Below are 15663 nucleotides of genomic sequence, written 5' to 3'. Positions count from 1 at the left end.
TCAGTTGCACACGGTGAGTCTGTATCTGGAGCAATGTCTACATTATCGATTTCCTTATTTAAGGAAAAATATAAATGCATGAGAAGTTCATAGAAGGTTTAGTCGACTAACACCTGGAATAGGTGGATAGTCTGATGAGGAGCAGTGAGACAGTCTCTGCTCGAGTTTAAAAGAGTAAGAGGCAACTTAATTTAAACCTTTCAGATCCTGAAAGGTCTTGGATGTGGAGAGGAGTCATCGAGGTTTATAGCATGGAAACAGGCCTTCAGCCCAACTTGTCCATGCTGCCCCTTTTTTTAACCCCGAAACTAGTCCCAATTGCCCGCATTTGGCCCATATCCCTCTATACCCATCATACCCGTGTAACTATCTAAATGCTTTTCAAAAGAAAAAATTGTACCCGCCTCTACTACTACCTCTGGCAGTTTGCTCAAGACACTCTCCACCCTCTGTATGAAAATATTGCCCCTCTGGACCCTTTGTATCTCTCCCTTCTCACCTGAAATCTATGCCCTCTAGTTTTAGACTCCCCTACCTTTGCAAAAGGATATTGACTATCTAGCTGATCTATGGCCCTCATTATTTTATAGACCGCTATAAGATCACCCCTATGCCTCCTGCGCTCCAGAAAAAAAATTCCCAGTCTATCCAGTCTCTCCTTATAACCATCAAATCCCAGTAGCATCCTCGTAAATCTTTTCTGCACTCTTTCTCGTTTAATAACAACCTTTCTATAATAGGGTGACCAGAACTGCACGCAGTATTCCAAGTGTGGCCTTACACAAGTCTTGTACAACTTCAACAAGACGTCCCAACTCCTGTATTTAATGTTCTGACCAATGAAACCAAGCATGCCGAATGCCTTCTTCACCACTCTACCTATGAACCTGTACCCCTAGATCTCTTTGTTCTGTAACTCTCCCCAATTGCCCTACCATTAACTGAGTAAGTCCTGTCCTGGTTCAATCTACCAAAATGCATCACCTCGCATTTATCAAAATTAAACTCCATCTGCCATTCACCAGCCCACTGGATTCCCGATGCAATCCTAGGTAACCTTCTTCACTGTCCACTATGCCACCAATCCTGGTGTCATCTGCAAACTTACTAACCATACTGCAAACTTACTAACCATGCCTACTAAATTCTCATCCACATCATGAATATAAATGACAAATAACAGTGGACCCAACACCGATCCCTGAGGCACACGGCTGGTCACAGGCCTCCAGTTTGAAAAACAACCATCTACAACCACCCTCTGTCTTCTGTCATCAAGCCAATTTTGTACCTATTTGGCTACCTCACCCTGGATCCCGTGAGATTACCTTATGCAACAACTTACCATTTGATACCTTGTCAAAGGCCTTGCTAAAGTCCATGTAAAGAACATCAACTGCACTGCCCTCATCTACCTTCTTGGTTACCCATTCAAAAAACTCAATTGAATTTGTGAAACATTATTTTCCACTCACAAAGCCATGCTGAGTGTCCCTAATCAGTCCTTGCCTCTCTACATGCCTGTAGATCCTGTCTCTCAAAATACCTTCTAACAACTTGTTGGAACTGTTGTTTACTCTTATGGGAGAATCTCGGGGTCACTGTTTAAACAAGTGTTGCCCATAGAGACAGAGATTAGATATTTTTCTCTCAGTGGGTCGTGAATCTTTGGATCTCCATTCCTCTAAGGTGGGAGTAGAGATTGATTTCAATTAGATATATATCTCTTGGGGCTAAAGGGATATTATGGGGGGATGGGTGGGACAAGAGTATTGAATTTGAGGATCAGCCATGACCATAATGAATGGCAGGGCTGAATGGTCTCCTTCCGCTTCTATTTTCTATGCATGTTTCTATGTAAACATGAGGAGCTTGGGGCTGAAGGGTAACCAAAAGGCCATAAGACATAGGAGCAGAATTAGGCCACTCGGCCCATCGAGTCTGCTTCACCATTCAGTCATGGGCTGATATTTTTCTCATCCCCATTCTCCTACCTTTTCCCCATAACTCCTGATCCACTTATTAATCAAGAACCTATCTATCTCTGTCTTAAAGATACTCAATGACCTGGCCTCCACAGCCTTCTGCAGCAAAGAGTTCCACAGATTCACCACTCTCTGGTGGGCCAGTGGGCTGACAAATGGCAGATGGAGTTTAATTTAGACAAATGCGAGGTGATGCATTTTGGTAGATTGAACCAGGGCAGGACTTACTCAGTTAATGGTAGGGCATTGGGGAGAGTTACAGAACAAAGAGATCTAGGGGTACAGGTTCATAGCTCCTTGAAAGTGGAGTCACAGGTGGACAGAGTGGTGAAGAAGGCATTCGGCATGCTTGGTTTCATCGGTCAGAACATTGAATACAGGAGTTGGGATCTCTTGTTGAAGTTGTACAAGACATTGGTAAGGCCACACTTGGAATACTGTGTGCAGTTCTTGTCACCCTATTATAGAAATGATATTATTAAACTAGAAAGAGTGCAGAAAAGACTTACTAGGATGCTACCGGGACTTGATGGATTGAGTTATAAGGAGAGGCTGAACAGACTGGGACTTTTTTCTCTGGAGCGTAGGAGGCTGAGGGGTGATCTTATAGAGGTCTATAAAATAATGAGGGGCATAGACAAGGTAGATAGTCAATATCTTTTCCCAAAGGTAGGAGAGTCTAAAACTAGAGGGCATAGGTTAAAGGTGAGAGGGGAGAGATACAAAAGTGTCCAGAGGAGCAATTTTTTCACACAGAAGGTGGTGACTGTCTGGAACAAGCTGCCAGAGGTAGTAGTAGAGGCGGACACAATTGTATCTTTTAAAAAGCATTTAGATAGTTACATGGGTATGATGGGAATAGAGGGATATGGGCCAAATGCGGGCAATTGCGATTAGCTTAGGGGTTTTAAAAAAAAAGGGTTTTTTTAAAAAAGGGCGGCATAGACAAGTTGGGCCGAAGGGCCTGTTTCCATGCTGTAAACCTCAATGACTCTGGCTGAAGAAATTCCTCCTCATCTCTGTTTGAAAGGATCGTCCCTTTAGTCTGAGGTTGTGCCTCTGGTTCTAGTTTTTCCTACTCGTGGAAACATCCTCTCCATGTCCACTCTGTCCAGGCCTCGCCGTATCCTGTAAGATTCAATAAGTTCCTCTTCAACCTTCGAAACTCCAACGAGTACAAAAGCCGTGTAACCGCTTCAGGTAACTACACAGGGATTCAACCTCTCATACTGAATATGTACATGACCCATAAACTTCTCTCGGCTGCAAACGTGAGGTGCAGCCTGGGAGTGGGTGAAGCTGTTTGAAAATCTATTGCTCATTGTTGGTATGCAAAAGGCCACGATGGGTGCATTAGGACCCGGTGGGAGCAGAAACACAAAGACCCGCCCACTCACGGTTGCGTCACCAAGACACCAGGGCATGCGCTCTGCTCCCCGCTGAATCAAGATGGCGGCCGTTAACCTGAGCTTTGTCTCGGGAAAAAGACCTGAAGCTGCAAATCCGGGACCTACGGGCTCATATTCGATATTTGAGGCCTTCAAAAGATATTTAGAAACCTTCTACGTCCATCCGCCGGTTCCATTGCCCCCTCTATGTTTCTGCATCCTTACCGGCTGCTGATGAGACAGAGGAACTTCTCTCCAGTTGCTGTCACCCACACGGCGAACGTCGTTGCTTACTGCCCATGCGCACCTCCTCCCTGCAGTGGATAGGGAACTCTTCCTATTGGTCCGGAGCTGCCGTCAATCAGTCCCCGGGCAATGTGATGTGGAGCATGCGCAGTGTCATTGCTGTCCTTGGCGCTTGTTTGTCCCGGAGAAGCGGAGTCAGCGTTAGGCGGTGGCTGGGAGGATTTGGAAACACTTTGTGGATCCGCAAACCCTTCAGAATCATTGTCAGCTCCCTGGTTTCACAGTGCTTAGCACTGCTGCTTCACAGCTCCAGGGACCTGGGTTCGATTCCCGGATTGGGTCACTGTCTGTGTGGAGTTTGCACATTCTCCTCGTGTCTGCGTGGGTTTCCTCCAGGTGCTCCGGTTTCCTCCCACAGTCCAAAGATGTGCGGGTTAGGTTGATTGGCCAGGTTAAAAATTGCCCCTTAGAGTCCTGAGATGTGTAGGTTAGAGGGATTAGTGGGTAAATATGTGGGGGTAGGGCCTGGGTGGGATTGTGGTCGGTGCAGACTCGATGGGCCGAATGGCCTCCTTCTGCACTGTAGGGTTTCTATGATTTCATTTGATTTCTGCGGGGCTTTTCCCTCCCTCCCGGGAACAGGCCCAGGTTAACGGCCCCATCCTGGCTCAGCCACTGGAGGATGGTTCACATCAGAGGATGGGGGAGGGGGACAATAAATAAGAGGTTACACTTTGGCCTCAAATCAATGAGGACTCTGATCTCTGGGAAGGAAGGAAACCCTGGGAGGTGGGCGGGGAGGATTCACAAACACCCTCTGGAGGCCCCAACACCCCCAATAAGACCCATTGGTATTATTGTCAGTCTGCAGACAGGAGCTGGAGACCTGAACCCAGTAAGGAGTCTAACAAAACCAGGTTAAAGTCCAACAGGTTTATTTGGTAGCAAATACCATTAGCTTTCGGAGGGCTCTGTGCCCTGTTTGAGAGCAGATTTCCACTCCATCTGACGAAGGAGCAGCACTCCAAAAGCTAGTGGCATTTGCTACCAAATAAACCTGTTGTACTTTAACCTGGTGGTGTTAGACTCCTTACTGGGTTTACCCCAGTCCAATGCCGGCATTTCCACATCAGAACTGAACCCAGACAGAGGAAAGGGAGGGAGAAAACTGGGAGTGGAGGAAAAGAATGGTGGAGATGGTGAGATAGATTTGGACTTCAGCCCAGGGAGGAGGGAGAGTGTGTGGGACGAGGAGATGCAGATTTGGGGGAACAAGCGGAAAAAATGTTCCAGAGAAACTAGAATTGTTTGTTCATAAGAACATAAGAAATAGGAGCAGGAGTAGGCCATCTAGCCCCACGCTCCTGCCCCGCCATTCAATAAGATCATGGCTGATCTGAAGTGGATCAGTTCCACTTACCCGCCTGATCCCCATAACCCCTAATTCCCTTACCGATCAGGAATCCATCTATCCGTGATTTAAACATATTCAACGAGGTAACCTCCACCACTTCAGTGGGAAGAGAATTCCAGAGATTCGCCACCCTCTGAGAGAAGAAGTTCCTCCTCAACTCTGTCCTAAGCTGACCCCCCTTTATTTTGAGGCTGTGCCCTCCAGTTCTAGCTTCCTTTCTAAGTGGAAAGAATCTCTCCACCTCTCCCCTATCCAGCCCCTTCATTATCTTATAGGTCTCTATAAGATCCCCCCTCAGCCTTCTAAATTCCAACGAGTACAAACCCAATCTGTTCAGTCTCTCCTCATAATCAACACCCCTCATCTCTGGTATCAACCTGGTGAACCTTCTCTGCACTCCCTCCAAGGCCAATATAGCCTTCCGCAAATAAGGGGACCAATACTGCACACAGTATTCCAGCTGCGGCCTCACCAATGCCCTGCACAGATGCAGCAAGACATCTCTGCTTTTATATCCTATCCCCCTTGCGATATAGGCCAACATCCCATTTGCCTTCTTGATCACCTGTTGCACCTGCAGACTGGGTTGTTGCGTCTCATGCACAAGGACCCCCAGGTCCCTTTGCACAGCAGCATGTTGTAATTTTTTTCCATTTAGATAATAATCCAATTTGCTATTATTTCCTCCAAAGAGAATAACCTCACATCTGCCAGATCCTCGTCCACTCACTCAGCCTGTCCAAATCTCTCTGCAGCCCTTCTCCGCCCTCCACACGATTCACTTTTCCACTTAACTTTGTGTCGTCTGCAAACTTTGTTACCCTACACTCAGTCCCCTCCTCCAGATCGTCTATATAAATGGTAAATAGTTGAGGCCCCAGTACCGATCCCTGCGGCACGCCACTAGTTACCGTCTGCCAACCAGAAAAGCACCCATTTATTCCGACTCTCTGCTTCCTGTCTGATAGCCAATCTCCAATCCACGCTAACACCCTACCCCCCACTCCGTGTGACCCAATCTTCTTCAGCAACCTTTTGTGAGGCACCTTATCAAACACCTTTTGGAAATCCAAAAACACCGCATCCACCGGTTCCCCTCCGTCAACCGCACTAGTCACATCTTCATAAAAATCCAACAAGTTCGTCAAGCACGACTTTCCCCTCATGAATCCATGCTGCGTCTGCTTAATTGAACCATTCTTATCCAGATGGCCTGCTATTTCCTCTTTAATGATGGATTCCAGCATTTTCCCAACTACAGACGTTAAGCTAACCGGCCTGTAGTTACCCGCCTTTTGTCTATTTCCTTTTTTAAACAGCGGCGTAACATTAGCCGTTTTCCAATCCGCCGGCACTACCCCAGAATCCAACGAAATTTGATAAATAACCCCTAACGCATCCACTATTACCTCTGACATTTCTTTCAGTACCCTGGGATGCATTCCATCCGGGCCCAGGGACTTGTCCACCTTCAGTCCTGTTAGTCTACCAAGCACTGCCTCCCTGGTAACATTAATTTTATTGAGTACCTCTCCTCCTACCAACCCTCTATCGTTAATATTCGGTAAACTATTTGTGTCTTCCACCGTTAAGACCGACACAAAAAACTTATTTAAAGTTTCAGCCATTTCCTCATTTCCCACTATTAAATCCCCCCTCTCATCCTCCAAGCGTCTAACATTCACTCTTGCCACTCTATTCCTTTTTATATATTTGTAAAAGCTTTTACTATCATTTTTTATATTTAGAGCTAGCCTAGCTCCATAACCTATCTTTCCTTTCTTTATCACTTTCTTAGTCGTTCTTTGTTGTTTCTGAAAGTTTTCCCAATCTTCCAATTCTCCACTATTTTTGGCCACTCTGTACGCATCGGTCTTTAATTTAATACTCTCCTTAATTTCCTTCGTTATCCACGGCTGGTTATCCCTTTTTTTACAGCCCTTTTTTATCACCGGAATATATTGTTGCTGAGTACTGAAAAGGATCTCCTTAAAAATCCTCCACTGTTCCTCAGCTGTCCTACCTACCAGTCTGCTCTCCCAGTCCACCTTAGCCAATTCAGCCCTCATCCTATCGTACTTCCCTCTGTTCAAACAGAGGACAGTGGTGTGGGACCAAACTTTCTCCTCTTCCATTTATATCAGAAATTCGACCATATTGTGATCACTTGACCCAAGAGGATCCTTCACAAGAACATCCTTAGTTCTACCTACCTCGTTACACATTACCAGATCTAAGATAACTCGTTCCCTCGTCGGTTCTGTAACATACTGTTCAAGGTAACTATCCCGACAGCATTCGAAGAACTCTTCCTCCATCCCACCCCTTCCAACTTGAGTCAAATAAAATGAGACATGCTGCAGAAGCTTTTTCACTTTACATGACAGATACAAGAATAGCAAATTTCAAAGGGAACAACAATTTATTCTGTATGAAAAGAAGTTGCTGATGGGTTGGGAAGTTGACTTTGGCTGAGTCATTGCAATGTGGAATGCTCCAGAGAACAGTTTGTTCCTCCGTGCTTTTGTTTAATTGGAAAATTGAAAGGAGGGAGATGGCAAATAACTCACACCAATTGCTGGGAATTGTCGAAAGAATGAACCGCACATGAAGCTCGTTCTCAGAAAATAACTGGATGGAACAGCACAAAGTGGATTGAAGAACTTCCACTGGTTCTCATGAGTATCTGGAGTAGGTCCCTATTAGCCCCATCGAACCACATGAGTGTGGAGACCAAGTGAGGGTAAGAAATTGTGCAAAGGGAGATGTGTTTGGACCCCTGTATAAGGGACCATACACTACAGTGGATAAGGTCAGTTGTATTGAATATGCAAACGGGCGGCATGGTGGGGCACAGTGGTTAGCATTGCTGCTTCACAGCGCCAGGGACCCGGGTTCAATTCCTGGCTTGGGTACTATATGCGGAGTTTGCACTTTCACCGCGTGTCTGCGTGGGTTTCCTCCGGGTGCTCCAGTTTCCTCCCAAAGTCCGAAAGACGTGCTGGTTAGTTGAATTAGCCATACTAAATTCTCCCCCAGTGTACCTGAACAGGCACGGATTTTCACAGGAACTTCATTGCAGTGTTAATATAAGCCTATTTGTGGCACAAATAAAATAATAAACGTTTTTGCTAAAAAGTCAAATGGTTTTCTCATAACTCGGTGAAGCTCAGAGTCCCAGATAACGGAAGAAGCTGAGAAGGATCAGGACTGTTACGTACACGGTGAAGAATATGCTGCGGACCTGGGACAATGATGAAAAAGAAGTGAAAAGTGCACCTGTACCATGGCTATTGTATCAGGAGGACGTTAAGATGGAAGCTCAATCCCCCTCAGCATCTTCATCTGGATGTTATCCAAAACCACATTAGGAAGGGGAATGATATCCAAAATGTCAGACAGGTAACGGAGTATAATGAATGATGCTGCAACAGCTTTTAACACCAGGGTTGTTAATACCATTAACTTAGCCACTCTTAAGGTCGGAACTTAACCACACATTTACAACATATGGTCAGGCCCTAAAGTCTCACGTACAAATGATCAATCAAATTATTAAAGAAAGTAAAATTGTATTAAGTGAATCTACTGAATGTATAATGTATGGATCTTGGTTGGTGGAACAAGCCAGAGAGATGATATAGTATATTGCTAAAGGAAGATGCACTGCAGCAATTCACCAAGGCTCCTGAGGCAGCACCTTCCAAAGCCACAACCACTTCCATCTAAAAGGACAAGGACAGAAGATAAAAGCAAAATACTGCCGATGCAGGAATGTGAAACAAAAACAGAATATGGTGGAAAATCTCAGCAGGTCGGACAGCACCTGGGGGGAGTGAATAGACCCAATGCTTTGAGTCCAGATGACCCTTCATCGGAAGGGCAGAAAATACATGGGAATACCACCACCTGCAAGTTCCCTCCAAGCCATTCACCATCCTAAATTGGAAATGAATCACTGTTCCTTCACAGTCACCGGGTCATAATCCTGGAATTCCCTCCCTAACGGCATTGTGGGTGAACCCACAGCACATGGACTGCAGGGTTTCAAGAAGGCAGCTCACCGCCACCTTCTCAAGGGCAGCTGGGGATGGGCGATAAATGCTGGCCAGCCAGCGCTGCCCATGTCCATGAATCAATTAAAGAAAATGGTTCCCTTGTAGTTAACAGACCAACACCTAAAGGCTATGCCCACTTATCCATATAATATGACTATGTGTCAGGTTAGAGAGCTGGTACAGGTACAGTCAGTGATACATCAGTGTGAATGGTTCAATAGGAGGAATACTACTCCATTCAATCCAGAGACACTTTCTGATTTTGCTCATTTCTTTGTCATTCTTGTTGAGCCAGTGTGACGGCCTGAGCAATTCAAACCCGATGAGCTGAGTGGGTGTTCACTGCATCACAGATCTGATCTTGTCCCAAAGCCTTTCCACACTGTCTTCACTGGAGTCTGTGAGAGTGAGGTGGGAAGAAAGCTACACCTGCAATTGGTCTGAATCATAGAATCCCTACAGTGCAGAAGGAGGCCATTTGACCCATCGAGTGTGTACCGACCACAATCCCACCCAGGCCCTATTCCTGTAACGCCACATATTTACCCTGCTAATCCCCCTGACACTAAGGGGCAATTTAGCACAGCCAATCAACCTAGCCCACACATCTTTGGACTGTGGGAGGAAACCAGGGCACCTGGAGGAAACCCATGCAGACACGGGGAGAATGTGCAAACTCCACACAGACAGTGACCCGAGGCCAGAATTGAACCTGGGACCCCTGTGTGTGGAGTTTGCACATTCTCCTCGTGTCTGCGTGGGTTTCCTCCGGGTGTTCCGGTTTCCTCCCACAGTCCAAAAATGTGCGGGTTAGGTTGATTGGCCATGCTAAAATTGCCCCTTAGTGTCCTGAGATGCGTAGGTTAGAGGGATTAGCGGGTAAATATGTAGGGATAAGGGGGTAGGGGTGGGGTGGGATTGTGGTTGGTGCAGACTCGATGGGCCAAATGGCCTCTTTCTGTACTGTAGGGCTTCTATGATTTCCCTGGTGCTGTGAGGCAGTGGTGCTGAACACTGTGCCACTGTGCCGCCCGTTCTCTTGCCCCTCTATCCTGGAGAATGTGAATGTGAAATCTTCTCCTGAGTAGCACAGGAGTGAAGGGGACTTTTAAAGAAAACACTTCAAAACACTCGCAAGCTCTGTTTGAAATGCAGCGACCTTACCAGCGACTCATATATCCAATATTGAAATAAGAAACAGGGTTTTGAATTTTGTGTGTGTAAATCCTTCCCTTCTAACCCAGATAAAATTAATTTACAAAATCCATCCCAGTCAATCCAGGATAGGAATTCACAACATTCTCTCCTGTTGACAGGGAGCACCGTGCACATGCACTGCTCTGCATTAAACAATGAAAGGTGTGTTGGGTTTGCATGGACAGAATATCCTGCAGATGCTTCAAATCTGAAATAAAAATAGTCAAAGCCCCAAATAGTCAACAGGCCCGGCAGCTTCTGTGGAGGCAGAAACAGAGTGAAACATACAGTCAAACACCCACATGAATCCGGAGCAGCAGTGGCCCCTCTGCTCCAGCATTTGATAAGATCCTGGCTGATCTGATTGCGACCACAACTCCACTTTCCTGTCTACCTCCATCCTTTCCTTACCTTTTCTCCCCCTTTTATTTCCCTTCCCCCCTTTTCCCATTTTACCTCTCTTCTTCCCATTCCCTCTACCCCTCCCCCCACATCTTCATCTGTCACAGCTGATTTCAGCTTCTCTGCCGTTGGCCATTCACACCCTTTATTCTCTCGATGGACTGCCATTAGCAGCTCTTTACCCGAGTTTCTGTGGCTGTGACTCATTTTTCATTCCCTCACCCTGCAGTATAAATATCTCCCACTTTCTATGCCTTTTAGCTTTGACAAAGGGTCATCTGGAGTCGAAACGTCCACTCTTTTCTCACTTTATAGATGCTGCCAGATCTGCTGAGATTTTCCAGCATTTTCTCTTTTGGTTTCAGATTCCAGCATCCGCAGTAATTTGCTTTTATCCATTTACTCAGTCTTAAAAACATTCAATGACTCTGTCTTCACTGCTCTCTGGGGAAGAGAAACCAAAGACCCTCTGAGAGAAAAAAACATTTCAATCTCTCTGTCTCAAACATCTCAAGTCTAGTTCGCTCTCCAGTGCCACCCAGAGAAAGCCAGGCCTGTGAAGGAGGGAGAGAGGGAGATGGAGAAGAACAAAATGAAAGGTCTGCAAACTGACAAAATGATTCACGGCTCAATACCAAAGCGAGTGGTAATGGGACAAGTAAAGTCACAAAAGATGTTCTGGATGAGGTGTGAATAGCAGCAGTCTGAATACGAAGTAAAGAAAACAAGAGGTGAAAAAAGCAACAACGAAACACAGAACGCAAAGGGGGCAGAGAATGTGGTGTAAAATTGTTGAACTCAGTTTTGTTCCGAAGGTTGTAAGATACCTCTTTCAGTTGCGGGAAATATATTTCCCAGTTCGATGACAGGTCACAGTCAGTCTGTTTCTCTCTCCACAGAGGCTGCCTGACTTGTTGAGTGTTTCCAGCCAAAACAGAAAATGCTGGAAAATCTCAGCAGGTCTGGCAGCATCGGTAAATAGAGAAAAGAGCTGCCGTTTCGAGTCCAGATGACTCTCTTGACAAAAGCAACAATTTGCTTTCATTCATGAATATTCCCAGCGTTTTCTGTTTTATGTCACAGAGAATGTGTAAGAATTGTCACACCCGGAACAGATGTCGCTTCCTCGGGACACTCCAGCTCGGGTCTGGGTGGGGGGATAATGTTCACTGTTTTATATTTGTGTCTGGCGCGAATAATACCTTAGATTAAATGGAGAAGTTTTTTAAACTGAGGAGAGTAACTGCATTTGGGCGCTGACTTTAAACAACATTAACAAGCCCGGGCTGCTGGAGAAACATTTGGGGATTTGTGAGCAGTCAGTTCCGGCTGGTTTGAAGTGAAATCCTGTCGGTGCTGCGGCAAATCTGAACTCAAACCAGACAAACTGGAACCGCTGGGTTAGAGATTCCGGGTGTTGGGATGTGGAGGCTGGGGGAGGGGGAGATGGCGGGAAAACTCTGAGCCTGAGTTTAGACAGGGTGAGTGGGGTAAAGGGGAGGAATGACAGGGTTAATGTGGGATTCAGGGGCAATAGCAGAAGGTGGGAATCTCTGGAAAGGAGCAATGGGGGTAAAGGCCTTCACAGAATGTTTGTTTAAATGAAGATAAAAGCAAAACACTGCGGATGCTGGAATCTGAAACATAAACAGAAAATGCTGGAAAATCTCAGCAGGTTTGACAGCATCTGTGGAGAGAGAATAGAGTTAATGCTTCCAGTCTGGATGATCACAGATGTGATCAGACCTGCTGAGGTTTTCCAGCACTTTCTGTTTTTGATTAACTGAAGGTTCAGCAGGTAAACAAGCAGCGAGTTCACACACACTGAACCCAGGGGAAGGGGTTGACCCAGGATAAGGTACAGGCGCAGCTCAGTGAGGCTCTGCAATGTCCATCAACACATCCACATTGAGAGCTTAGAGCGCCAAGGGGGAGGGGAAGGAGAGACTATTTGGGACACAGCAGGAGGTCACCCCTCCCCCCACTCTGTGGTTCCACATCCCTCCCACACCTGGACAGGGTTGGCTCAAGGTGCAGGAAGCTGCAAGCTGAGAGGCTGAGCTGTGAACTGGACGGGGTTGGGGCTTTGAGTGACAGTCCTGGGGCTATATCAGGACAGGAACTGCCACAGATTCTCCCTTTTTTCCGTGGAGCTGTGTTGGTGAGTGTTGGTGCACTCTGGTTTCTCTTGATCCTATAAATATTTTAGTGTAACCTCTGTCTCGCTGTCTTGGTAATGGGGGTGGGTTGTACATTGCTGTGCGTGTTGACGAGATAACCTGTCCTCAGCTAGTTTCGGTCTGCAGATTCCATTTCTCAGCCCAGTCTGCTGCTCTGTCTCTCTCTGTACTTTGCTGCAGTGCTCCACGTTCTGAGCAACATCCAGCCCATTGTTATCGCCTGGAAAAAGCGGCAAACTGCCTTCACTGGTTAACATTTTTGCCTCACAGCGCCAGGGACCCGGGTTCAATGCCAGCCTCGGGTCACTGTCTGTGTGGAGTTTGTGCATTGTCCCCGTGTCTGCGTGGGTTTCCTCCGGGTGCTCCGGTTTCCTTCCACCGTCCAAAGATGTGCAGGTTAAGTGGATTGACCATGCTTACAATTGTCCCTTAGTGTCCCACCATGTATAGGTTCTAATCTGATTTATTATTGTCACATGTACTGGAATAGAGTGAGAAGTAATATTTCTTCCGTACTATGCAGGCAAAACGTACGTTGAGAAAGTACATGGGGGAAAGGAAAAACGTAGGGTGCAGAACATATTGTTGCAGTTACCGGTAGGGTGAAGAGAAAGGTCAGTCGGGGGATTAACAGGGAAAATGCGTGAGGTTACAGGGATAGGGGGCGTGCTTGGGAAAGGTGCTCAGCCGTAAGTTCAGTCCACACTCAATGGGTCCAATGGCCTCCTTCTGTGTTGTAAGGATTCTGTGATTAGTGAATTACGGTGAACAACCATTGAATAGAGGGGTTTCTGGGGCGCAGAGCATTGTGGGAATTGTGACCGCCATTAGTCAGTGCCTGACTCTAAATGTTTCATTGCAGTCTGAGGGCAAGTCAGCAACCTGAGCCCTCAATTCTGTTTGTCACTCCTCAGAGACTGCCTGGCCTGCTGAATATCATAAGAAGTCTCACAACACCAGATTAAAGTCCAACAGATTTATTTGGTAGCAAAATCCACTAGCTTTCGGAGCGCTGCTCCTTCGTCAGGTGAGTGGGAGTTCTTTTCATAAACTCAATTTACAAAATAATTATTGGAATGCGAGTCTTTACAGGTAATCAAGTCTTAAAGGTACAGACAATGTGAGTGGAGAGAGGGTTAAGCACAGGTTAAAGAGGTGTGTATTGTCTCCAGACAGGACAGTTCATGAGATTTTGTAAGTCCAGGCAAGTCGTGGGGATTACAGATAGTGTGACATGACCCCAAGATCCTGGGTGAGGCCGTCCTCATGTGTGCGGAACTTGGCTATCAGTCTCTGCTCAGCGACTCTGCGCTGTCATGTGTCATGAAGGCCACCTTGGAGAACGCTTACCCGAAGATCAGAGGCCGATGATCTTCAGGTAAGCATTCTCCAAGGCGGCCTTCACGACACACGACAGCGCAGAGTCACTGAGAAGAGACTGATAGCCAAGTTCCGCACACATGAGGACGGCCCCAACCGGGATCTTGGGGTCATGTCACACTATCTGTAATCCCCACGACTTGCCTGGACTTGCAAAATCTCATGAACTGTCCTGTCTGGAGACAATACACATCTCTTTAACCTGTGCTTAACCCTCTCTCCACTCACATTGTCTGTACCTTTAAGACTTGATCCCCTGTAAAGTCTCGCATTCCAATCATTATTTTGTAAATTGAGTTTGTGTCTTTATATGCCCTGTTTGTGAAAAACTCCCACTCACCTGATGAAGGAGCAGCACTCCGAAAGCTAATGGATTTTTTTACCAAATTAACCTGTTGGACTTTAACCTGGTGTTGTGAGACTTCTTACACTGTTTACCCCAGTCCAATGCCAGCATCTCCACATCACTGCTGAATATCTCCAAGATTTATTCTCTTTATTCCAGATACAATCTCTACAGAGTTTTGTTCCAGTACATGTAGGTTAGGGGGATTAGTGGGTAAATATGGAGGGATATGGGGTAGGGCCTGGGTGGGATTGTGGTCGGTGCAGACTTGATGGGCCAAATGGCCTCTTTCTGCACTGTAGGGTTTCTATGTTCTATTGTTTTATTGTATCGAGATTAGAAACACAGGCTGACTAGTTCGGAGCCAGTTTGAATCAGGCTGCGTGTTGGATGCAGAACTCAGTCCCTGGCCTCCTATGGCGACCAGAACTGGACGCAGTCGGCCGCATTTGGAAGACTGCGTCCAGTTCTGGTCGCCACACTACCAGAAGGACGTGGAGGCTTTGGAGAGAGTACAGAGGAGGTTTACCAGGATGTTGCCTGGTATGGAGGGGCTTGGTTATGAGGAGAGATTGGGGAAACTGGGGTTGTTCTCCTTGGAAAGACGGAGGATGAGGGGAGACTTAATAGAGGTGTATAAAATTATGAAAGGCATAGATAGGGTGAACGGTGGGAAGCTTTTCCCCGGGTCGGTGGTGACGTTCACGAGGGGTCATAGGTTCAAGGTGAAGGGGGGGAGGTTTAACACAGATATCAGAAGGACATATTTTACACAGAGGGTTGTGGGGGCCTGGAATGTGTTGCCGGGCAAGGTGGTGGAGGTGGACACACTGGGAACGTTTAAGACTTATCTAGACAGCTATATGAACGGAGTGGGAATGGAGGGATACAAAAGAGTGGTCTAGTTTGGACCAGGGAGCGGCGCGGGCTAATTGTTCTTTGTTTCTCATTTCAAGGCTTCATTCTATGATCATCTTGCTGGTGCCAGTACAGAGCGAGACTGCGGATAGTTGGGAACCTGTCTCGGGGGCAGGGAATTCATATGGTGTTCGTGGAAGTGGAAATGA

Source organism: Mustelus asterias, unplaced genomic scaffold, assembly GCF_964213995.1.
Source record: "Mustelus asterias unplaced genomic scaffold, sMusAst1.hap1.1 HAP1_SCAFFOLD_244, whole genome shotgun sequence".
Classification (NCBI taxonomy): Eukaryota; Metazoa; Chordata; class Chondrichthyes; order Carcharhiniformes; family Triakidae; genus Mustelus; species Mustelus asterias.
This window is presented reverse-complemented; position numbering follows the sequence as displayed.